The sequence below is a fragment of the Protopterus annectens genome, chromosome 9.part0 (assembly GCF_019279795.1).
Source record: "Protopterus annectens isolate FY-2018-M chromosome 9.part0, PAN1.0, whole genome shotgun sequence".
In the NCBI taxonomy this organism is placed as follows: Eukaryota; Metazoa; Chordata; order Ceratodontiformes; family Protopteridae; genus Protopterus; species Protopterus annectens.
Window position 1 is genome coordinate 1,031,175,932 of NC_056743.1, and position 24,900 is coordinate 1,031,200,831.

Consider the following 24,900-nt stretch of genomic DNA (forward strand, 5'->3'; position numbering starts at 1 on the left):
ACCGTGATACACACACATATTACATATATGCATATATATATATATATATATATATATATATATATATATATCTGTATATATCTATATATATCTATTTTAAAGCCAATACTCCACAAGCCACCGGCATAAAATATGCAGATGATTCAACTTTAATCTGTTCTGCCAATTTCATTTCTTCACTCCAGACCCTCACTTAAACAGTATTTAATAATGTTGAAATTTGGTCTCTAACACTGCCTCCTCCCGAACCCAAAAAGAATGAAATTGTTGCTTTTGACTCCTACACAAATGTCTCCACAATGTCACTTGACAGTAACCTCTAACAATGCAAATACCATATCGCCATACACTACAACTCGACTCTTAGGTATCACAATAGACCAGTACCTTAACTATGATGATCATATCAATACTACTCTAAAGTCAGTCAACAGAAAAGTAGGCACCCTTTATAGTCTCAAAACCTTCCTCACACCATTGCCCAAAACCACACTATGTCTAACATGTTGTATACCTGTGCCATTTATACCAACCTATCTAAAAGCAACTGGACCAAATTGCAACCAGCTATAATAACTTTGCCATATTCGCCGCAGGCGCACCTTTTATAACCCATCACTGTCCCAACCTTAAACAGCTGGGATGCTTAGAAATGCAGAATCAACCTCATTATGAACAACTTATCACCCAAAAGATTCTCGACCACAATATGGATACCCTAATCCTATGTAGTCTGATTACTCCATACAAGAATCTGGAAAAAATACGCCCAGCTAATAAGCTACTAGTTTCCACTACTAAACGTAATACCAAGGCTGGAGACTCAGTATTCTGTAACACAGTGGGAAAAACCTGGAAACAACTTCCTAATGAACTCTTCTCTTTCTTCTACATTGTTTGTAAAAAAATATCTCAAGGAATACCTCAACACACACTGGCTATGCCCCTGCTGTAACCCTGACTAACAAATCATTCACTATCCCACACTCCCTTCATATTCATCCCCATGTCCTACTTCCACTGTGCTTACTCTAGAGTGACTTACTCTAGAATTACTCACCGTCTACTTAGCTGTAAGTAAGCATAAATATGTATGCCTCTACCCAGGCCTCTGATATAAATTAACTGATATTGTTTTTTATTTATTTATTTATTTATTTTTATCTTTTTCATAATCTATGTTATCTTTATTTGTTTCTCTTGCCGATTCTGTGCACTCTTATGTCTGTCACTTCCTGCTACAGCATATATTGTGTGTGTGTGTGTGTGTGTGTGTGTGTGTGTGTGTGTGTGTGTGTGTGTGTGTGTGTGTGTGTGTGTGTGTGTGTGTGTGTGTGTGTGTGTGTGTTTATGTGTGTGTGTGTGTTTATGTGTGTGTGTGTGTGTGTGTGTGTATGTGTGTGTGTGTGTGTCTATGTGTGTGTGTGTGTGTCTATGTGTGTGTGTGTGTGTGTGTGTGTGTGTGTGTGTGTGTGTGTAAATACACACAGAAGACACAATCAGCATTAGTATACAAACAGTACAGTTGAAAAAAATAATGAAATCAGGATGACTGCTGTAAATCTCATAAGGCTACATTGAGCATGCTGTCTAGGACTCTTGTATTCTGCAAGTCACTACAAATTAGTATACAGACAAAGCTACAGGGAGTGACCACATGCATATGGAAATAAAGTGGCATACTACAATGGAGAGTGTCCCGTGGAGATGAAAAAGCTACTGATAGCACTTGAGATATCCACATTTGCATTAAAATGCAAAACAACAACATAGCACTAAGTGGAAGGCAAGATAGTTTAGCTAAATGTAAATAAAGGATAGCCCAACACAACTACTTCAGTACTACAGTGTGTACCACAACAAAGACATGTTTAACAGAATGAATAACAATGACCAAGATTGCTTTTGATCAGAAGGGAGATACATGCAAGAAAATGTGACTTATTTCTTATGAAATGCAAATGCACAACTTGGGATTTTTGAAACAGACAATGGAAGAACAGGCTTGTCAAAGAGTAATGGGTAGGCTATTGTGAGTCCGGTAGCCATGACCCCCCACGGTGTCCTAAGAGTGCTTCCAGATCTCTCTCTGTTCATCTTATATCAAAGGAAGAAAAATCATGATAAAAATGGGTAAACAGTAAGTGAAATAAGGATAAACAGTAACCCCTAAAAGCTTCAGTAATAAGTACAACTAGGCCTGAACATCCAAAGGAGACATTACTCCCAAGTGAACCCTACTGTAATATGTCCAAGTATGCACAATTAACAAAATAAGAAGTTATGTACCTACCATAACGTTCCATGTTAGTTGTCTTCTCTCGCCTTCTTTCTTGCTTGATGGGTTCGGAGCCGATCCTCGGCTCCGACTCGGCACTTGCTAAGCTCGAGAGTCACTTTTACCAGCTCGAGGCAGCCCCATATCCCATGATGCAAGGCGGTAAGTACCCAGATCTCGTTTGATGACAAAGGGCAATAGCACCAAGCATAAAATACTTCCAAAAGGAAGAAAGAAAACTCACAGGATGGAAGAAGGACCAGGTCTGAATGGTCTTCAGCATAATAATTTCTTATAAAAAGGTCTGTCCAGGCCTGGGGGAAGGAGGGAGGGTCGCAAGAAAGAAGGCGAGAGAAGACAACTAACATGGAACGTTATGGTAGGTACATAACTTCTTAATGTTAAGTTGTCAATCTCGCCTTCATTCTTGCTTGATGGGACCGCGTCCCTAGCACCTCTATCCTGGGTGGCTCAATGGAACAGACTCTTGAGGACTGTGGAGCCAAAACTCGCTCTGTCCCTGGAGGCCAAGTCCAATTTGTAATGGGAAACAAAAGTGTGAGGAGTGGCCCAAGTGGCCGCTGCACAAATAGTGTCTAAAGGAAGTCTAGCTTGAAAGGCTGTAGAAGTAGCTAAGCTCCTAGTTGAATGTGCTTTAGGTTTTGAGCACAGCTGTTTTCCCCTGAGCAGATAAATTTCAGAGATGACCGAAGAAAGCCATCTAGACAAGGTCACTTTAGAAACAGGAAGGCCTTTCTTATTATCCGCATAGGAAACAAAAAGTTGATCAGATTTCCTAAATTTTTTGTTCTGTCCAAATAATATCTGAGTTGACGGTGGACATTAAGATAATGTAGTTTTTGTTCGGCTCTGTCTGAATAGTTTGGGAAAAATACAGGAGATCAATGGATTGATTCAGATTGGTCTTTGAAGCGACCTTAGGCAAAAGGTCGGATTAGTTCTCAAAGATACTCTGTCTTTGTGAAAAACCAAATAGGGGCATCGAACCGATAGAGCATGAAGTTCAGACACCCTCCTGGCCGATGTAATAGCCACTAGGAATAAAGTTTCCCAAGAAAGAAATTTCAGGGAACAAGAAACAGCTGGCTCGAAGGGGGGAAGAATCAAGGATGTCAGCACTAAATTTAGATCCCACTGAGGAGGAGGATTCCTGATTGGAGGCTTTAGTAGGAAAATTCCTTTCAAGAAGGCCCTGCAGAGCCTATGGGACATAATATTGTGATCTGCGACCCCGACATGAAAGTTGGAGATAGCAGCCAATTGAACTCTGACTGTGGAAGAAGAGGAGCCTACATGAAAAATCTCTGCTAAGAAGTCCAGGACTGCCTGAACAGGGGCAGTGAAAGGATCAATATTGTTGGCCTTAGCCCAATAAGAGAAACGTTCCATTTGCTTGTATAAATCCTCCTGGTAGAGGATTTTAAAGACTACTATGATGTCTCTAACTGGGTTAGAGATCAAAGGAAGCCTGGCTAAGGAAGGAAGTGGAGCAACCATGCTGTGAGGTTGAGAGAAGGGATAGACCGGTGCAGCTGACCGGATTGGTGAATCAGAAGATCTGGCACTGGGTCCAGATGCAACGCTGCACCAAAAGGTGACGATGGAGGAACGGGAACCAAACTTGTCGAGGCCAGTAAGGGGCAATGAGAATCAATTTGGCTCTCAAACGGTAGCTTTCTGGATAACTTGAGGGATCAGAGGAAATGGAGGAAGGCATAAAGAAGTCCCTGGGGCCAATCCTGGGTCAGAGCGTCTCTGGGGGATGGCCTGGAAGAGGAAGAGAGAGAAGAAGTCTGGGCATTTGCTGTTTTGGGAGTAGCAAAAGATCGCAACATGGACGACCCCATTCCAGAAAAATCTCTTCCGCTATAGATTGCTTGAGAGACCACTCGTGAGGCATGAGAATAGCTCTGCTCAATCTGTCCGCTACAATGTTGGTTTTCCCAGGGATATGCGTTGCTACCAGAAACCGATGAGAGGAGATCGCCCATTGCCATAGTCTGAGCGCTTCTCGACACAAGGGGTAGGACTTGGTTCCGCCCTGTTTGTTGATATACCAAACTACAGACATGTTGTCTGTGTGGACTGCAATTGTCATTGAGGGCTTGCAATGTTAAAAGCACTGCTCTCATCTCCAGGACATTTATGTGCAGGTGGTACTCGAACGGCTGCCACGTCCCATGAACCATCCTGCCCTGATAATGACCCCCCCCACCCGATCAGGGAGGCATCCGTGGTGACAGTGGCTATCGGGGATGGGGGTACAAAGTGTCTGCCTTGGTGAACCTGAGGAGATGTGATCCACCAAGCAAGATGATCTTTGCAAGTCTGTGTCACCAGAATCTGGTGACGCATTGGAAGTTGTTGGTACGACCACTGTGTGAACAGCATCCACTGAAGAAGGCATGTAGAATCGAGCCAGGGAAGAAGAGTAATGGCCGCAGCCATGAGGCCTAATACCTTTAGAACCATTCTGGCCTGTACTTTCTTGTTGGCTAGAATGATCCTGACATGACTTTGAATGTCTGAAACTCTTTGATCTGTAAGGGTAGCTGACATCCGAACAGTGTTTAAGTTTGCGCCTATGAAAGTAATAGACTGGCAGGGCGATAAGGATGATTTTTCGAAGTTTATCGAGATGCCCAAAAGAGTACAAAGCTTTATTGTGTAATCCCTGGCTTGAATAAGCTGATGCCTGGTGGTGGCTGAAAGGAGCCAGTCGTCGAGATACGGAAACACCTGGAATCCTTGACGTGACCACTGCCATGCATTTGGTGAACACTTTGGGGGCTGTAGTGAGACCAAACTCTGCAATTTCCCTTAGACGGGGTGGTACATCTGGAAGAGAATTTGAGGGGAAAGGACTTTCCTCGAAAGGAATTATGTAACCCTTGGATATGATCGACTGTACCCATCTGTCTTGAGTGAGGGAATGCCAGGCTTCTGGGTACAGTGATAATCTTCCCCCGACTGCCTCCAAGGAGGGACAGCCGGGCAACATCTCAGGGATGCTGAAAGGGCTTGTCAGAGAGAGGCTCTCTGTTTCCCTGGTTTTTTGGACCCCCTCTGCCTCTAGAGCGGCGTCTGTTGTTGTTACCCCTCTGCCTCTAGGGGTAAACTGACCACGTGAATCCGGGCGTGACTCCTTGGGATTTATGGAACCACATTTTGCCACCTTTCTGTCCTTTGGGGTAAGGTCTAGAAGGGGTGGAAAACGGACTCCTACGGCAGAAAGAGTCTTGCCGTCCTGCTCACACCTGGTCAAAGTTTCCTTCACTTGAGGGCCAAACAAAGCTGACCCATCAAAGGGAGAATTTGTGAAGGACGCCTTAAAGGGATCTGCAAGTCACATAGCCGCATCCAGGCTTGGCGCCTAAGAGCCACACCTGTACCTGCGCCCTACCGCTCCATCAGCAGCATATGATATTAGCCGCATGGAGGAGTTTGCAATGGAATTAAGGGTTCCTAGCTGCAAGCAATTTTTCCTGAGCTCCTGCAGCTGTAGGATCCTGAACAACATCACCTAGCTCCTTAAGGATATCCCTTTGGAGTCTGGTGAAGTGACATAGGTAATTCAGCGAACGCATAGCAAAGGTCGCTGAGGAAAACATCCGCCACTGCCTATCCATGGTCCTAGAGTCCTTATTAGGAGGATGGACGGACGGAAGGATCTGCAAGTTCCTTTTTGGTGGCAGCAGCCACTACCATGGCATCAGCGGGGACACCCTTAGTGAGGAATTGCTTATCACACGGGGCAGTGATAAATTTTGAAGGCCTCCTAGGGACTGGCTCTACAGAGTCAGGAGCTGCCCATGCCTTTCGGGCAATAACCTGCATAAGGGGGTCGAAAGGCGGAGACACCCAGGAGGTGGAGGGCCGAGATCCAAACGCCTCTAGGTATACTGACTCATCCTCAGAGGGATTGTTGGTGGGCCAGTTTCCCCTCTGTCTAAGGAGTTCTAGGATGTCTGAGAAGGAGACATCCTCAGAGGGGGATCTTGGGGATCCCTCTGACTCATCAAAGTCAGTATCTGAAGTGATAGACTCGGGGGAGTCTACATGTTTCCTCTTACAAGTCCTCTTCCTAGGAGGATCTCTCGAAACATCAGGAGAATCCTCGGAAGAGGGGGAAATTCCCAATGGAACCTGAGGCGGAGGATCTCTGGGTCCTGTAGCAAGAGAAGTGGCAGAGATGTCAACAGGCACTATAGAGGGAGGAGCTTAGGGAACAGACTGCTGACTGATACCAGTGGCCAGCACACTCTTCATCACCTCGAATGCTCCCCTCCCAGGCAGGTCCGAGAGAACCCGTTCCGAAGAGCTAGGAACTCCAGGGACCACCGAAAGGGAAGTCTCCGAGGCAGATGTCGGAGCCGAGCTCACCAAGGCCGAGGCTCCAAGGGGAAGAGTGGGCTCGGACAAGGGTCCGATGCCACTCACCCCCTCAGAGGAGACCATGGAAGCCCGGCCACCGAATACCTCTAAGGAAGGTCTCGAAGAGGAGATAAGAGTAGAGGCTGAAGGAACAGAAGGGGGTATCTGTCCTTCAGCCGTAGCAGTAACCATTCCCGAAGACTCCAACTCCAAGCTCTGGGGTAGAGTTGAAGGAGGAACTGCAACGGTGTGGACCAATAGTCGCCTGTTGAGACGGACTATGTAACATTTGGGCCAGTGCCTGTGACTTAAGTAATCTACTGACCACTCTCTCTAAGTCATGGTCAGAAAGCCTGGATGACCTTGAAGATCAGCTCCAATGGCTCCGTTCCGAGAGGAGAGGTGAAGCCGGAGCCGAAAGTATCGGCTCCAAGGAAGGAGACCTCGACCTCTTCCTCGGAGCCATCGGAACCGATGAAACTATTGAAACTGTCGGAGCCGACAACTTATCGGAGCCGACAGGTAGCTCGATGCATCGGCTCCAGCCGGAGCCGATACAGCCACAAAGTAACGGTGTCGGAGCCGATCGAGCCGACACCGATGCCTGAGCCACATGGTGGTCGGAACCGATCGGAGCCGACACGGTGGTCGATGCAGAATCGGCACAGATAGCCATCGGTGCGAAGGCTTGTTAAGCCAGAATCGGCTCCAGCCGAGCCGATCTCGACTCAGAACGAGTCGAGCCGAGGCCGCAGGCTTTGACACAGAAGCCTGGGCCTTGGAAGACTTGGCAGTCTTGGATGGAGCCGACTTAGCGGAGAGCCCTCCGGTTTAAGAAGGCCCCTGAGTATTAATTTATTTCTTCTTTCCTGCAGGACTCTCTGGCTGAAAGAATGACATATAGCACAGGAGTCCTGCAGGTGAAGAGGCCCCAGGCAATACAGGCAAGAAGTGTGACCGTCTGTCAGAGACATCTTCTGACAGCACGAGTCACACTTCTTAAAGCCTGAGACCCTTTCTTTTGACATGGTGTAACACAAGCACACACACACACCAGTCAAAGAATTTAAATTAAATATACCAAAAGGTATAACTAGAAACACACACACACACCCTAACAGGGGGGGGGATGGGATGGGTAAAGTTTGACTAAAAAAATAAGAAGAGACAGGGAATTTTCTGTCAGAAAATGTTTAAAACTAAATTAAAACTAATAATAAAGGTTTTTTTTGTTAAAGGGGGCTAAAATAGCAAAGTAGCAAATCACTTACCAGGAGCTGGTAAAAGGAGGACCTCATCAGCGAAAGCGAGATCTGGGTACTTACCGCCTTGCATCATGGGATATGGGGCTGCCTCGAGCTGGTAAAAGTGACTCTCGAGCTTAGCAAGTGCCGAGTCGGAGCCGAGGATCGGCTCCGAACCCATCAAGCAAGAATGAAGGCGAGATTGACAACTTAACATTCAATCATTTTCCAAAACGATGGAATGACTATACATATTTATTAATCTGGCATGAAGGTGTACAAGGACATGTCAAAATAATGAAGGCAAATAATGGAGGTATTAAAAATCCATGTTTAGTGTTAAAATAAGCACACCCATCAGTCAATGCCAAACATCACTGCTACACGTGGCGTCAGTAAACTGAATTAGAAAAATGTAATTAATTAATTTCAAGCAACAAACTCAATAAGTATTATGGCACAATTCCACACAGTCTAAGGGCAGTCTATTCTAGACACTGCTTATGCGTGCATTTATCTTTATACACACACCCACACACTCACCCACAAAAGCTACGGTAGTGATATAGTTAATTATTTCGGCAGACATATCTTACCATATCAATTGTTGTATTTGTCAATGGTACTCTATATATTTATGAAAATGTAGATTTCTATATCCAAGTATATATCTATGCATGTATCTATATTTAGCTAAAAACACAATAAATAGGTATTTATTTCAGTTAATTTCTATATGCCTAACATACACACATGCACACCTGCCTTCAAATTACAAAAATACACTAAACCAGCCAGTGGCACTGTTTTTCCATACTCCACAAATGCTCAGGGATAATAATATGAAACAATTAATGATAAAAAGAGCTCCTGTAATTTTGTCTGCGGTGGAGTAATGTCAGGTACCCTTCTAGTCCAAAAATCCGTGAACAGCAACAATCCATATTTTCACTTATCTAGCTATTTATCTATCTGCAGCCTCTAAATGTCTCATGTACAAGTAAAGAAGGCATTAAGCAAGGTTGACATAAGTGGATTCTTGTGCCAGTCAACATTAGCTATTGAATACTGGCAGACTTGAAACTACAACTGTAAAACGCCATGACAAAGACATTCAAAATTACTTGCAAAACAGACTATATGCAATAAGATTAGAGGATCTAAGCATTCATCACCATCCACAAGGGCAAGCCATCAATGATTTCAGTAAGTGGCAAACTCAGCAATCAGAAGAGCAATGTCTATCATAGGTTCATACTAGGCTATCTGCCCTAGGGCATATATAAGCCTACACAGAATGTGCTTGTCTTTCGCCACCCATTTCAAATTTATTTAGCTATGCCCTTTTTAGAGGTTAGTATACTGTGCCTCTGTCTAACAGTGACACAGATGTGATACCCGGGGTAAACCTACGATCTCCCATCCACTCATCAAGATTCCTCTTGGGAGAGAGTCAATGCGGGACTCTGCCTAACCTGGACTGGGATTTTATTCCAGAGTGAACGGAGCCTCTGGGTTCTGAATCTGTCCCTCCAGCAAGTCCAATTTATTTCAGTGCTGAGGTTCAAGTCTCTCGAGCGCGTAGCTCGATGGGATTTGGATTTTCTGAGGTGCAGCATGTGCATTAATTCCGGTTTGGACATGGCTTTATACGTCAGGCACAGATCGCCTCTGAACAGGCGGTATGCCACTGAGTAGAGCTTGAGTTTCTTTAACCAGGCAGCATATGGCATCTGTTTTAGCCCTTTGATCCTCTTGGTGAGCTACTTTTGGGGTCTTTCCAGTTGCTGCAGGTGTCTGTTAAGGTACATCCCAAAAGGGGCATTGTACTCAATTATGGGCCTGATGAGGGATGATTAGAGAGGCACGATGACCTCCCCTGATCTAGATGTGAATCCCTTCATGATTAGGTGGGCTACATAAAATGTTGTTCTAACCACTTTGGCGACGTGGTTGTCAAATGAGAGATTGCTATCAACTTGTGTCCCCAGGTCCCTAATTACTTCATCTGTAGTTAATGGATTACCAGCTATGTGGTAATTTGTGGGCACTTTGTTTTTGCCAAAGGGGCTGACTATACACTTTTTGGCATTTAGCTTGTGGCCATGGCTCTGGCACCAGTTGTCTGTTTCTATGAGGCCCTTTTGGAGGATGCTTGTGTCGTCTGGAGAGTAGATTATGGTGCCCAGCTTGCAGTCATCTGCGAACTTGTTCAGCCACAGTCCTTCCGTGTTGGCCTGTACCTCCGAGAAATATATACCGAACAAGAGAGGTCCAAGGACTGAGCCTTGTGGGACACCACTTGTAACTGGTTTGGAGTATAACATGGCTCTAGCAATTCTAACCATGTGGGTTCTGTCCTTTAGCCAGTTTGCAATCCATCTAGTGACATAGCGGTTTATATTTAAGCTGGTGAGATTATCTATAATGCCCGAGTGGGGTATTGTATCGAAGGCTTTTGCGAGGTCCAGGTAGGTTGTGTGGACCACCTTCCCCTCGTCAATGGCCTTGGTGACTGTTTCAAAGAAATTAACCAGGTTTAAGAGGCAGGATCTGCCCTTAACAAAGCCGAACTGGGTAGGATCCAGTGTCTGTAGCTCCGCCAATATATGTATTTATGCGGTCCATGATGATCCTTTCCATAGCTTTGCAGACCAAGCTAGTCAGGCTTATGGGGCGATAGTTTCCAGGATCCGTTGAGGCACCACCTTTATGGAGTGGGACCACTGTTGCTGTACGCCACTCTTCGGGCACATATGCTGTAGTTAGGCTGAGACTGAACAGTAGTTTTATGTTTGTGTTTAGCTCTTCTTGGAGTTCATGTAGGATGCAGCCAGGGACACCGTCTGGTCCCATTGATGCTATGTTTTTTGCTTTTGGAGAGGGCGGCTCTTACCTGAGCATCTGAGATGTCCGGTGGCAGCACTCTGCTGGGATAGATATTTTCCCTATTGGTGGGTGTATTTTTGGCCAGTGCAGGTTTAGTAGGTCTATGTGAGGCTGGAGGTGTGGTGCAAGTATTAACCTTCTCCTCATGACTGTCTGTTCCAGTCTTAGCCGGACTGACCTTAGCCTCCTGGTTGGCTGTATAATTGCATCTCTCGCATAGGTAAGTGTTTTGTGGTAGTAGCAGAGGGCTGTCTGTGTACATGAGCCACTTGTAACATTGCCTCATGATACAGATTCACCTGCTGGACTGGATAGTACATCTGAATTTGTCCTTTGGTCATGCATGAATATTACGGACAGCTGCTTGGTTGGGGAGGGGTGGCTGAAGAGGCTTGACCTGCTGTGCAGTCAAGTCTCGGGGTATATTACTGCTTGCTTTTACGTCATGAGCAAGTGCTTGACTCTAGGATGCTTTTAGAGTGCGTAGGTTGAGAGTTAGACTAGTTTCAAGTGTACAACTGAAGCGGAGACTTAATGGAGCCATGAATAAATTAACCCTAGCTAACCGGTGCTGCACGGCACACCAAACCATGCAAACGCGGTTTTTAAACTACTAACTTCAAGGCTGGAACCAGTCTTCCAGGGACAGTCTGATGCTCAAACTTACCCTCTCTCACAGGTGACCAGAGAAAGTTCCCTCTATCCAAGTAAGGCATGGGCAACTCAGACACTTGTAACACAGCCATGAATTCAGCAGTAGCCTGAAAAAGTTTAGTGAAAAGTACACTTAAAGCAGCTTGAAATGACTACAAGCGATCAGGAAATGCTATTGCACTTTTTTGTGCAGCCTACAACAGTACCAAAATTTATATAAAAAAACATTTTTTTTAAAGTATGGGCAGTCAAATAAGTAAAACATATGTAAAAAAAAAAAAAAAAGCTTTTAAATCGCAAGTGATGGGAAAATCAGTATTGAGGTGGAAAACAGTTAAATAATAAATAATAAATCTTCTCTCCCTATCAGCAACCAAAGCTATACCCATACTATTCCTCACCTACCTAACTCTCTCTTAACCTGTCATCTCAACATCCGTAGTATTAATAACAAAGTGCATGAACTTCATGCACTCCTTGCTGATCTAGCCCCTGATATTTTGTGTCTCTCAGAGACCTGGTTAAAACCCTGTACTCCAGACAATGAAATACTCCCCCCTGGGTATAACATACATAGGCTGGACAGAGCAACCAGAAAAGGGGGTAGGGGTTGCGGTTCTATACAAATCTGAATTGACTGTAACCACCGACATTATTCAGCCACCTCAGTCCAATAACTCTGAAATCCTAGCTACTAAACTGAAACTAAATAACAGCAAACACATCTATATAATCTGCATGTACATCCCCCCAGGCAACAATATAACCACACTTGAAGATATCCTATATTGGATATCCACCCACTACCCCCAAGAGACCATTATTCTAGGTGACCTTAATATTGACTGGAGCAACTGTTCCTCTGAAGCCCCTACCACCCACATTAACTTGCATTCTTTCAAGCAAGTCATTAACACCCCAACTAGAACTAGCAAGCCCCACCAGAAAGAAAGTATACTTGATTGGGTGCTCATAAATAACCATCCCAACATGTATACATATGGTACCCTCTCTGATAGTCTTAGTGATCATCATCTCACATACATAATTAGGCATAAAATAACTAACCACAACCAATCACTACTAAGATATGTCAGAAACAAAAATAATTTTGACGTAACTAAGTTCCAACTTGAACTAAAATCCTGCAATTGGTCAATGCTTAAAAACCTCCCCTTAGATGAAGCAGTAATGTATTTTAACAAAAAATTTCTTGAGATTCTAGACAGTCATGCTCCCATCCGCTCTAAAAAAACAAAACCAAAAACGGCACCATGGCTCTCGAATGAGACCAGGGTCAAAATTAAACTCAGAGACAAAGCATGGGCTCTAAGCCGAACTACAAAACTCCCTCAGGATCAAATAGTATACAGGCAACTAAGGAATGAAACAAAAAAACTTGTACTACTTGACAAAAAAAAATACTTCAGCGATCTACAGTCCTTTCACCAAAAAAACCCTCAAAAATTCTGGGCAGGACTAAATAATCTAATACACCCTGGAAAAAAGACTACCCTGTACCTCAGGCCCTCACTGACAAACCATCTGAATCTGTCGCAGATAGTTTTAATCGCTTTTCACTGAGACCATACAAACCCTAGCAAGTAACTTGCCACCTAGCACATACAGCCCAAACTGCTCCACCTCTACTAATCTTCCACATTTTAGCTTCCAACCTATTGCCACCTCATTTATACACACCCTACTCAAAAAGCTAAAACCTACCACTCTTGCAGCTGACCAACTTCCAGCTGAATATCTACAAAAATCAGCTGACGCCATTGCCTATCCTATCTCAGTACTTATAAATCGCACGCTAACTGAAGCTACAATTCCTAATATCTGGAAAATCTCTTATGTCATCCCTCTACACAAAGGGGGAGGCTCTACCGAAATATCCAACTATAGGCCAATTGCCATACTCTCCACTAGCCAAAATAATGGAAAAATGTATCCAAAAGCAATTCATGAACCATTTAATTAACAACCATCTCCTGGCAGATACCCAACATGGCTTTAGACCTCACCATAGCACCACTACAGCCCTATTAGCCTTCTCAGACACCATAAATTCTTATCGCAATAATAACCATCTCGCCTCCGCTCTATTCCTGGATCTATCCAAAGCTTTTGATATGGTGGATCACCAACTGTTAATCCACTCACTAAGACCACTCTGTTTAGAACCCAAATCTCTTCAATGGTTCGAATACTACCTAAGTGGTAGACAACAAGCTGTACTCTGGCACTCAAATCTGTCCACCTTACTACCAACTAACCTGGGTGTCCCTCAAGGGTCTATTATAGGCCCTCTGTTATTCTCCATCTTCATAAATGATTTACATACTGCCATTCCAAATGTCAACTGCATTCAATATGCAGATGACTCAACTTTGATATGTTCAGCCACGTCCCCTGCAGAGTTACAGCTAAAGACCCAAACTACCTTTAACACTGTAGAAAACTGGCTATCCAACCACCGCTTACTACTAAACCCCAAAAAGACCAAAATGCTTATATTCTTACCTACACTAAAGTCCACCCCCATCAACTTCATAATTAAATCCAAAGACGGCACAATTATCTCTCCTGACCCTTCCACTAAACTTCTAGGTGTCACCATTGACACCCACTTAAAATATGACCTGCACGTCAACCACCTAATCAAAACCATTAACAAAAAACTAGGTCCACTGTATAGATTAAAGAACTTTCTAATTCCCCTAGCCAAGGTAGCCATTGCCCGTTCCCACCTTCTCTCTTCTCTTCTGTATGCATCACCTCTCCTTCTAAATAACAACAAGTCCAATCTAAATAAACTTACCACCTGTTATAATCACATTGCCAGATTTGCCACCGGCCTCCCTTTTAGGAGACATCACTGCATTAACCTAACTCAGCTAGGATGGCTAGAACTTCCTAGTCTCGTGCTATACAACCAACTGATCATAGCCCACAAAATCATTTACACCCCTGATAACACTCCCTCACTCAAACCCCTAATCACCTTGTATAACAATCCACGACCACTTCGTTCCTCCAACAAGGTCCTCATTCAGACCTATAAAACCAACAACCAAGCTGGCGACTCCCTCCTGTCAAACTCCCTAGGTAAGGCCTGGAACCTATTACCCCCTGAGTTAACCTCAATTTCTTCCCTGTCTCACTTCAAAGCCAAGCTCAAACTATACCTGGGCTCAAAAAGGTCTTGCTACTGTACTAAGCCTGGCTAATTCCTACACCAATATATATATTAGTTACCTATGTCCTTCATCTAACTAATAATATCATAGGATAGTATCACATAGTTCTAATAACTACATATTTAATGTTTTTTTTGCTGACTACTTCTTGTAAATGATATCCTTTAGCAAATTGTATTTCTTACTTTTTCTGGTAACCGAATCGTTTGTTGATTTTTTTGCCTTTTCTTATGTGTTGCAATGTACTACTCTTGGAGCTTTTCTCCCCGGGCCTCCGCTGAAAATGGACATATATCCAGTCGGACTATCCCGGTTAACAAATGTAAAATAAATAAATAAATAAATAAATACAGCAAGAAAATAAGGAAAACTGATAATCACTCGAAAGTCTCTCTTTTAAGCTAGAAGGCTTGTATCAAGTGCTTTCCATTTGGTTAGGTACAGGTTAAATGGGAAACAAGCGCAGATGTGGTCTTTTAAGGCAGAAAGTTGAAATAGATGGGCAACTTTACGAATGATCAATAAACAACAATTCCATTCAGTTTTGGCCCCAAACCTTGAGTGGTATGATAAAAAGCTGAAGCTGTAGATGAAGTGTAATTTCACCTTTCACCCCAACAATGACCCCAAGCTGACATCCAAATAAACAAAAGCATGGCTGGAAGAGATGAGAATTATACTTTTGCAATGGTCCAGCTAGAGGGCATACACAATTTCTATAAAAATACTTGGCTGACCTGAATAAGACTGCGTACAAGAGATGGCCTTTTGCTAGGAAGAATGGGCAAGTCCAGATGTGCCATGATGATTGACTCCGACCCAATCAGACTGAATGCTATTATAAAAAAAAAAGGTGCCTCAACAAAGTATTAGTTTAAGGGTGTTGACACTTCTGCAACCTGCTTATTATTCTATGTTGCTGATTTATTATGTTTTTAACCCTTAACGAATCGTTTGAATGTCAACTGAATTGTACAGAGTAATGGTAAGACAAAAGTATTGAAATGAAGTTGTGTTCTCATTTGTTAGATCACAAACACCTGGCATTTTAACAGCATTGTGTAGACTATTATATGGACTGTACATAGATATGAAGTCAGGAGTACATAAATTTAAAAATATGAAATAGAAAACTATTGATTGCACTGTGTCAACATGTGACTACATACAGCATGCTCAGCTGGACACATAGATCCTAAATAAACAAGAAATTAGTCTCCTATCAAAGATGACCCCATACATATGCAAAGGCAGTGGTGTAATACAGTGGAAAAGTTTCTGTGGAGCTTCCATCAGCTGAGGTCTATACATTCTAATTAAAATGCAGTACAAAGCATAAGAATTAATGGCAATGGGTGGATGCAAAGAAATTTACAGGAAAGCATAACACTAGTAACTACATATCTAGCAGTTGACATCTCATTACTTCAAAGGACAGCAGAAAAGACATACACAGAAACTATTGAATAACAAGAAAGCTGATTACACTAGGAAATGAGAGAATCAAATAAATTGGGCGTCATTCCTTATGAAAGACAAGTGCAGACATCAGGACTGCTATGTAAATACATTTGATTTCTGAAACAAAGGGAGTCATTCCTTATGAAAGGCAAGTGCAGACATTGGGGCTGCTATGTAAATACAAATGATTTGTGAAACAAAGGAAGACCAAGCTTGTCAAAGACTAAAGTGTTGACAGTTCTGACACAGGTAGCCATGACCCCCCATGGTGTCCTAATAGTGCTTCTGGATGTCTTATGCAAGTAACATCAAAGGAAAGAAAGATCATGTTGTGAATGGCTGATGTGGAGGTTGAGAAATATGCCACATTTATCATGAAGGATCCTTCTATAATATGTTGCAATTTGTACAAACATAACAATTAACCGTGTTTCACATATGTTATGGTATGCACAAGCAGTGAAATGCAACATTTCCCAAAATGACTAATTACATTATAAACTGTTTTTACTTGCATCAGTATCTACAATGAAATGGCAGAAATGTGATGGTAATTAATGTGCATAATGCCAATTCAGGGGCAGCCAGCACTGCCAAGCAGTGCATCTTGACAGGGTGGAACCAGTGTGGTCTTCGTGGTTAACCAAGAGGTTGTCCTGCAGTCGTTTTTTTGCTTAGCATCTTGACAGGGACAATTTATGCAGAAATAAAGAAGCGAAATTTACATATTTCATGTTATAAATAACTCTAGCCAGACATATTTACCGGATAGTCTTGGATACAGTGTGCATATAGGCATTTTTCTTTATCCATATTCACAGCAACAGAGAAATTAATTGTGTGATTGTGGTAATTGTCTTGATTAAACATATCTTTCCATGTGTATTTCTATAATTTACTTTGTAATATACTTTACAAAACCAGTGTGCCACACAATATAACATACCCAACACACTAGAAATAGGTGCCTCTGTAGTCAGGCAGACTGACCTCACACTCACTATGCTGAACAAGGCGAATGTTCCAGTTAGCTGCCTGATGGGTGCCATGATCGGCCACATAACACAAGCACTCAGGTCACTACAGAAAAGTACAAACTTGAGTCTGTCACTGTCCATGTTGGTGTGAATGACCTGAGCCATACCTCCATGGAATACATGAAAAGAGAAAGAGAAGATGTCTGATGACGTAGCCCATGCTGGTATGACCCTGTTCCTGAGTAGCATCCTGCACTCACCAAGAATGATAACACGGAATAGATAAAATAATATTCATTACAACAATTGGCTAAGCTTCTGGTGTCATTCAAAGGGGATTCAGAGTCTGTCAGCTGTTCAACTATGCATAGACACTGGTAAATAGGTGACCCAATCTTACCCCATATTTAAGATGTACAAGTAAGCACAAATGTCAATATGAACCATATACTTAAACAACACATCACTAATGTGTTGAGGGAAGCATGACTGGAATAATGACACATTAATCAAGTGAACCCCATGCCCCAGCATCCACTAAAAAATAAAGTGAAACATAAGGATCCTGCAAGTATATGATCAGGTATGCACAAACACCAAATTACATTTTACTAAGTGAGCCCAGAAGTAATACGTTCAGCTATGTATGTGTACGCAAATGAAGCATTTCACCAAGCTACACCTAAAGTCAGATGTCCACATATGCACAAACACTAGAAAAGAAACAACTATTCACAGTCTGTTGTGGATTTATATAGACGTCTGCAAGAATGCAAATGAACCGGTTACACTTGTCATACTATCAGTAATTAGTCGTACTATGCAGAGCCAGTAGAATGAATATTTTACCCATGTGAACTCCTTAATAAAATGTAATAGTATGCTGAAACACTGAAATAAAGTGTACATCCCAACAAGATCACCATTTATATGCCCAAGTACTGTATATAAACACTTCCCTAAGCAAATCCCCTTAGTAATATGTCAAGCTTTGTACAAGTGCAAAAAATGAAATGGTTAAATGAGTAATCTCTTCATTAGTATATTTTTGCATGTGCAACCTCGAGATCAACCATTTACCCAAGTGACACCTTAAATAATATGTTGCAGTATGCATACACATAAAAGTAAAATATTAACCACAGCAAACAATTTACGTATATATCCAGGTATGAGCAAATAATCACAAACTGCAAGCGTGCACAAGCACAAATGTGAAACATTTACACAAGTTCACCCTTCATAAATAAGTCTCAGTATGCTGAAATACACAAACAAAATCTTTTACCCAAGCAGCCACTCGGTGACCTGTTACAGTATGCAGAGGCACAATAAAACAGGTTACGCCTCCTGTAATATGTAGAAATAAGCCCAAATACAAATATGATGCAGGTAACCAAATGGCCCGGCGATATGTCCCAGTATGCATAACTACAGTAAGACACCCTCAGGACTATGGCCAAGCTATTGCAACAAAACCAGAAACACCACATTGAAATTGGTATCCAAGTTACCCCATCAATAGTATGTCCAAGTATCCACATGTACCATAATGAAATGGACCTCCTCAGACCAATGCTGAAATATGAAAAAGCACTGCAAAAGAAACAAGTAATGAATGTAGTTCGTCTAAAAATATGTGTATACATGAACCAGTACATTAATGTTGGATGACCATCAAAGCAATCTATTTTCCTTACAGAGATGCAATGCTGATGGAAAATGGTATTATTGTCAAAGGTGCTAAAATTCTGGTTCCTGCTTCCTTACAACATGAATATACCCAGATTTAGCATCGTGGTTACACAGGTTTCACATCCAATAAGAGAAGAGTGAGAGAACTATCATTTTGGCATTCATTACTGAAAGACATTGATAAAGTACTTTCTTCTTGTTCAGTATGCAATAGTACTAAAGCACATTTGAAAAGACAACCACTTCAAATAAGTATAGTGCATTAACTGCCTTGATTAACAGTAGCCACTGATATCTTTGAGTGGGTCAATAAACATTAATTAGTATTGGTAGACTCTTACTCAAGCTGGTTTAGGATTAATCTACTACCTAATCTAACTTCCACTACTGTTATTACTAATTTGAAATGTCATTTCTCAGTCCATGGTAGTCCACACAAACAAAGTTAGTTCTGACAATGGTACTCAGTTTACTATTATGTTATTTAAGAAATTTGCAAGAGAAAGGGAATTTGTACATGTGAATAGCAGTCCAGAATATTCACAGTCAAATGGACTAGATGAACATGCAGTGCAGAGTGCAAAGCAATTACTGGAAAGTTCAAAGTGTGGCAATACTGACCTCTTTTAGAATTTACTTACATACCCTGCGATGATATACTTGGCTCACCTGCTCAAAGACTTCGATCCAGGCAAACCGGAATGATGCTACAAATTAGTTCCAGTGTATTGTTGCCTAAAGCTATGAACAGCAGAACCATCGAGGCTCACTTGTTCAAGAAGCATGATATCCACCAGTTCAGTTATGATAAATCCAGCAGATTTCTTCGTCTATTGAGGAAAGAGACAGTGAGGAAATAAATGCTGAAAGGTTTGGACTGGATTGGTCCGGTAGCAGGTATATGTAACAAGCAGAGATCCTGCCTTGTAGAATCTGAGGGTGTGCAGTACAGGAGAAATTGCAGACATCTTCCTCCTGTACCAGAATCATCATCATTGCAACATTGTTCATGTGATACAGACTCTAGATCTCAGGGTGAAACGGGCATTGTTCCCATCCCAGGGTGTGCTTCAACCTGTACTTCCATTCCTGAGGATGTTCCAAATACTCTCAAGGTTGAACATTCTGTAGAGACAGCTCCAGTTGACAAACTTAATTCCCATTTGTATGTCACACGATATGGTAAAATTTGCTGGCTCTGTGTCAAATACACAGCAACATGGACATAACTGAATATATGTAGTCTTATATAATTGCATGACAAAACTACTTGTATTATGTGCATGTCAAATAGATTCACACTGTTAAATGATCTATTTTTAAGAGAGGGAGGATGTAGATCAGAGTGTGTGTGCATCAAGGACTGAACATGCACATATAAATACCAGGCACGTACCATTCCAAGTGCCATTTTAAGAGTGCAACCAGAGAGTGCGCATGTATGATTACAGTAGTTATTTTATATAAGTTACAGTCAGTAAACTACGATTGTCATGTGGTTGTATATAATAAAGCTGCTTGAACAGAACCCATGAAGACTGTTCTACTGTGTCCAAACTAGGAGAGTGACAGTCCCCTAGCAATGAGCAGTAATACCTTTAGATTTCATTGGTTTTGCTTTGCTATGTTGTATGTATTGTTAGTTTGCAATTGCCTAAAAAAAGGCACTCTGGGTGTGGGCACTATGGGAATATTTGGATGTGTATCCCATGGGTGGCCATTCCTTCAGGAGTTTTTGCTGCAGTATCAGTTCTTTCATTTTGAAATGTATGTGGACGGAAGTGTAAATGGCTCTTATATAGTTGACAAAAGCACAGGTGCAAGACTGGACATCTGTTCGCTGATGATGACTCTAATGAAATAAAATTAAGTGATTCACTAGCAACCTCTTAAAATGTTGCAGGACAAATGATGTGTTTTCAATTGTCAATCTTACACAGATGGATTCAAATTATAATATGGACACCCTCTCCCAGTGCAGGATGTTTATGTTTCATACATGTCCAGCACCTTGCAGCCTTAAATAGGCAGTGTGGGTAGATTTATGATGTATACAAATGCAGTGGGAGAAAGTATTAATAATCTGCATTTAAAAGACTCTATTAAACCGATGTGAATTACTAAGTACAGTTTTTCTAAGTGTAGTGTTAGCTATTTGAAGTACATAAAGTAGATGTTTAGGTTTTGATAGTGTGCAAAACAAACTTTCAGCACTACTTTAACATTTAAATTTATCTGAGACTATAACCTCATCCTTGGTTTATATAAGATTGTAATATATATTTGTCTGAAGAAAAATCCATAACTTATGTCCCCAGGTGAAAGACTAGCTAGAAAGCGTTATAAAAAGTATTCTGTCTAGCGCATTATACCTATTACAGATACATACTATAGAATACAAGTATTGATTTACATTTATCAATCAATTTAGTCTCTCTGACAGGAAGTGAGCACATATGTGTATTACTAATATTTTCAGCTTCTACCTTATCTGTCATTGGATTCATATTCCACTGTGATAAAATTGAAATGGAAAGCCTGTGGAACAAATGACTTTGGATTTGGCAATCCACAGAGAAGAACACTGACTACTTCTTGTGCCTTATGATGAAAATATTTTATTTTAAACCATACATTTAACTCTCTTTTCCTTAATTCAAAGAGTCATATAGAAAGTCATCAATGCCGGGTGAGTCAGTTAGCAAAAGGGACATTCACATAGCTAGACAGAACTGACTTGATTTAAGTTGAAGGTCAAAGTGCCAAACTAAAACTGCCTGAATAAATATAGCACATTTTAATTAAAACACAGGTAATGTTACTTTATGGACAATTGGGAAGCACAGAAAATATTCTTCTGTGTCTTCAAGAAATGCAGGTATCATTTATGTTAGGGTATGTGCTTTCCAAGATAAGCAGGCTATTATCAGTTCAGAGTCTATGTGCATTTAATCCAAAAAAGGAGTGATACAACTCTGAAAAACCAATAATCCACAAAAGAGTTGTATAGGAAGTAAAACTGCCACAATCTCAGTCCAAAAACGTTGCCGTGAATGAATATGAATGAGTTCAAGTCCAGCACTGAATTTATCAATAATTTCAGTGCTGGACTTGAACTCATTCATATTCATTCACGGCAACATTTTGGGACTGAGATTGTGGCAGTTTTACTTCTTATACAACTCCTCTATGTGCATTTACCTTATCAGATCTGCTGCATTTAATAGTTTCACCCCATCCCTGGATACCCTAGAGTGATACCTTCAATGATACTCAGATAAGAGTAGTAAAACAGTTATTTCCTTTCCCTCTTCCTTTTACTTTACGTGGTACTTGAAACTGTGGGTAAGGTCGATAACCTATAAGTATGACGTGGTACACAGGCAGCAATCTGTATTATTTATAAAAAACTAACCTAATATTCATGCAAACAGTATTTGCACAATATTAGTCTCTCTTTCTGTGTGCTGACTTGTATACTTAGCTCATGTCAACTCACTGGTATTGGATTAGTTTACAACAAAACTGTGGTGGATGACATAGCACAGTAAAACCAATCACACTTTAATTGGATTGTGGCATGAAATTTCTAAAAAATGTATAAGAAGATCAAAATGTTCAATAGTTTGGGTAAGAATCCTAATAACATTTACAAATGAACCACACCATTCACTATGACATATTTATTGGCATTATTAACATTAGAAAATTTGGAATGGCAAGCCATCTCCATATTCCATAATGTCAGTCCCTCGTTTACTGAAAGTGCTAAGTATACCAAAATACTTCTTCCATGGGAACTAACACTATACATAGTCATTGAAATGCTAGTCTTACATATTTCTTTGCATATGCATTTTTTTTAAAATGGCTAACATAAGTTTAATGACTGGCTTCATCCGTGATGAGTGATGCACTGCAATCTTTATGTCTCCTCCAGGGTGGCCTTAAAACTGAAGCGGTTAATAATAACTATAGACCTATTAGACTTGTACCCATCATCTGCAAAGCCAAGGAACATATAATAACAGGGCTCATTAGCTGTCATATCAAGAATATTAATCAATTTCAATTTCACCCCTGTGAAAGGTAGACCCTTACTACTGGATCTGCTTAACTTCTTTGCAAGGGTATCAGACAATGTGGGCAGTGGCCATGCAGTACTAATGGTATGCCTTGAACAGGCTGAAGCCTTCAACACCATTCCTCATGCTGTAAAGACACACAAGCCAAATGCATTAAAATGAACCCTGATGTATTAAGATGGATAACAAGCAGACTGAAAAACAAAACGCACACAGGGAGAGTTGGTGGGCGTCAGGGCTTGGTGCTAGGACCTCTCCGTTTTGGCCATTGATTCTCAGATCTCCAAGTCCTGTAATAAAATTCACACAGTGAGAGCTGCAGGAATATCATCAACATGTCTGAAAGTTACAAGACGTTTACGCAGGGCTTAAGCCTAGGAACTGTCTTTTTTGGCCATTACTTCTCAGATCTCGAAGCACAGAGCCAAGTCCTATGACTATCTATGTTTGCAGATGACTCCAAACTGAGTTTATATTGTTAATGCACCCTCTGCCACTCGAACCCTACAGCATGAAATCGCCCTGGTAAAGTTCAGGTAGTGTAAAACTGGATTCAAACTACATGTAAAAAAGTGTGATATGTTCATGTTTAACAGACAGCCTCTGACCTCATCACGCTATAAAAACAACCCATACCTTCATAATTAAACTGTAGTTATGATCTATACATTTGGATTGATAACTCCTTCTCTTTTGACCATCATGTGACAATATTTGTCAGGAAATACTTTTTAATACACCTAATTGCAAAAGGAATACTTTTAAGATCTAAAGAGGCAGTCATTCCTTTATAGTCAGCATTGATCATTGTTGTTATTAAGTAGAATGCTGCCTGTGAGATGTATCTCACTGAATTTTGCAAACAACTCGAAAAATCCGAACGTTTCTTAACTGTAAAGACCACAGGCCTACAGTCCCTGAGCTACCAAGAGAGGTTGGAATCTATATATCTCTATTCAGTGTCTTCTAGGTATTTGAGAGAGCATACTGGTTTAATCGTGCCATAAAAGACCTGATTGTCTTGGACCTCCTGTATAACTGCATGTCTAGGGCTCCAAAAATACTCTAACCAATGCCATCAAGTTTAACCTAGAGATTATGAAAATATGGTAGATGGGCGAGCAGCTTCCAAATCATCTGGAATAAACCACCTGTAGATAGTAATCAACCCAGCTTGCTATCTTTTTTCAGGCATAACCTAAATGACTGGGTGGATATTCAAACATTTACTCTGGGAGGGACTGGTATGGTTGCCCTTTAGTAAGGAGATGCAGTCTGAGGGAAGGCAGTGTCAAAGTGTAAATTGTCATGACACTAAATGGCCTACCAATATATATGAAAGCTATGAAAGTCATCACCAAATTTAACTACCCACAACCCCAGACAGTGAATGAGGTTTTCTGGGGAGTATATCTTTCTGGTATTATAATAAATAAATTAAATACAATCAACTAAATTTAAAATGCCATTCAGCCAAAAAAAAAAACTAACTATGAACTATTGCAGATAAACCATATAACAACAAATCCCAGGACATATCAATTTAGAAAATAGATAAATTATTTTTAAAAAGTGTATGCCTGGCTACGTCATGGTCAAGAAAAAACTGGGATGCCACCAAAAGACACGCAGAAGAACTTTTTTGTCTGTCATTTAAAAAAAATGATATGTGTTTCTAAGACATTACCTTATTTTTTCATGCAAGAACAAAGAACTTGTATTTCTGACTGCAAGTTAGAGAGCAAATCTGGTAATGGATACTTAGCAGAATAGCACAGCCTTGAATACCAAATTTAAAAAGCAGTATTGAATTCCACATATTAAAAATACCAGAAATGCACCAAAAGGCACAATAAAATATAGAATCAAAATTTCTTGTGGGGGCATAAACCACAGAAGTCTCAGCTTGTAGCTTTGTCTTCCTCATCTCCCTCTTAAAACCCCCTATACTTCTCTTGTCTCCTGCATACCCTGCGTAAACCCACTAAAAGTCTATGCTGGGGGCTATATCTCCGGCAT

At 41.2% G+C, this 24,900-nt stretch overlaps 1 protein-coding gene across 1 annotated transcript in view; it reads left to right on the forward strand.

Moving 5' to 3' along the window:
* The window catches only part of LOC122811769, a 268,660-nt gene that overhangs the window by 30,055 nt on the left and 213,705 nt on the right, over positions 1–24,900 (forward strand). The window lies entirely within an intron of this gene.